The following is a 2,113-nucleotide window of genomic DNA, read 5'->3' as shown; positions in this document are numbered from 1 at the left end:
CATAGCGCCCAGCAAGTCTAATTGGGTCTTCCTGGTTCTAACTGGATCATGTTGTGTGCTTGTTTTGCTTGGGTCTAAGGCCCGTGCTCTCAGCCTGGAGTACAGGGTGAAGCCCTCATGTGCTTCACTTTCTGAAGCACAAGAGGTTCCACTAAGAGGAAACCAGAGTGTGTTACTAGCAGAAGAGTTAATGAATGTGTTGTAGCCAAGAACCAGCATATTTTCAGTAATCTCAGGGGCCTCATCTCTTTCTCTGAAATTGGCCTCCCATAGCCTGCCTTGCCATGAAAGGATGGGCTCTGGCAGCCATATTTGTGTCACATGACCCCATTGTAGCCACAGCCGATTGGCCAGGGTGGACACCTGACTCAGTGACTTGATACATAGGTGCAGCCAGTGGTGCATAATGGCTGTCCTGATTCATGTGAGAAAATCGTGCACACCTCTTCCAAGCTCTGCATTCAGTGAGTATGGGTAGCTTGAAATCAGCCACGGTGGGATTTACACCATGGATACTGGCAAACACTATAAATCAGGGCTTTCTTTTTCCCCAGTCAACTGCTAGACATACACCAGCACACCACCGGATGGAGCTGACTCTCCTGTCAGATTCTCTATTCTGTGAATTAGGAACAAGTTAGGAGATGGTGGGTACCTTAACTGGAAAACCCTATAGACTGCGGTTTGGGGTGACTGTGTTGAGCTGGATACAAGCAGAAGAACAAAGCCAGCAGAGAAAGAGCAGAAATGGACCAAGGAGACCAGGAGCTAGTGGTAACCTCTGTTCCTGTCAGTCTTCATCCTCCGGCTATGTTTAATTTCCTGTTTGTTCTCACTTTAGTGAATTTAAGTTGCTAGTGGTATGACATTGCGTTAGTTACTAAATCTGTGCCTGATTTCCTCATATGTAAAATCAGATAAACAGTAGTAACCAACTTACAGTGTGGATGTGAGTATTAAATGAATCAATACCTGTCTAATGTTTAGAACTGGCACATTGTAAGACCCAATATATGTCCATATTGTTATTGCTGTTATTTGCCTTCGCCCTAAGGGATCTATGATTCTTATGATCAATGATCCCTGACTAAGAGAGCTGAAGATGTTTGGGAATTCCTAGGGGTGGCATTTGAGCTTGCATGGCAAGGTGGGGTGGCTGGGACAGGTGGAGATTTTGCATGTAGCCGTGATGCTCAGGGGACTGAGTCTGATTTTCACCTGCTCTCGTGGGGAGCATGTGAGTGCCACTGTCCCTGGGGGAGCCTCAGGATAGGTGCTGAGGATAGTGTTGATGGTAATGGAGATAGCTGCAGAAGGAGCTTTAGCCCTCTTGTTATTCCTGCTTCAGATCCAAGTCCCTCCGTGCCCACCCCCGCAACCCCTCCTTAGGCCTCTGGGCGCACTAGGAGGGGAGCCATTCCCAAGGGTTGCCTGCCCTGCAGCTTCCTGGAACCCCTCCTTCCTCAAGAAGATCTCCAACAGCGCAAGGCTGCCTCCAGCCCACGCCTTGGAAGCTGCTGAGCACTCCGTTTATTCCCCCTTTAAAACAGAAATGACTGGCTGGGTGCAGTGGCTCATGCCTGGAATCCCAGCACTTTGGGAGGCCAAGGCAAGTGGATCCCTTGAGCCCAGGAGTTTGAGACCAGCCTGGGCAACATGGTGAAACCCTGCCTCTACAAAAAACAAACAAAAAGCCTGGTGTGGTGGTGCATGCCTGTAGTCCCAGCTACTTGGGAGGCTGAGGTGGGAGGATCACCGGAGCCCAGGGATGTTGAAGCTGCAGTGAGCCATGATCACATCCACTGCACTCCAGCCTGGGCAACAGAGTGAGATGCTGTCTCAAAAACAAACAAAAAACAGGAAATGACTGTTCTCTGGCAAATCCTTTGCACTCTCTGAACATGCTGGAGAAGGGGGAGGCAGGGAGAGGAAGGCAAGTTATGTTTTCTAGAGCACCACCACAACCCCTGCAGGGAGGGAGACTGGCATCCACATTTCACGCATGAGAAAACTGAGGCCAGCAAAGGTAAGGAACTTGTCTACCCACACACAGTTAGAAGAAGAGCCGGTTCACATCATCTCTTACTGGCTCATGCTTAGGTATTGAATGGCT

The sequence above is a fragment of the Colobus angolensis genome, unplaced genomic scaffold (assembly GCF_000951035.1).
Source record: "Colobus angolensis palliatus isolate OR3802 unplaced genomic scaffold, Cang.pa_1.0 Scaffold4, whole genome shotgun sequence".
NCBI classification, from domain to species: domain Eukaryota; kingdom Metazoa; phylum Chordata; class Mammalia; order Primates; family Cercopithecidae; genus Colobus; species Colobus angolensis.
Note: the sequence above shows the minus strand (reverse complement) of the source record.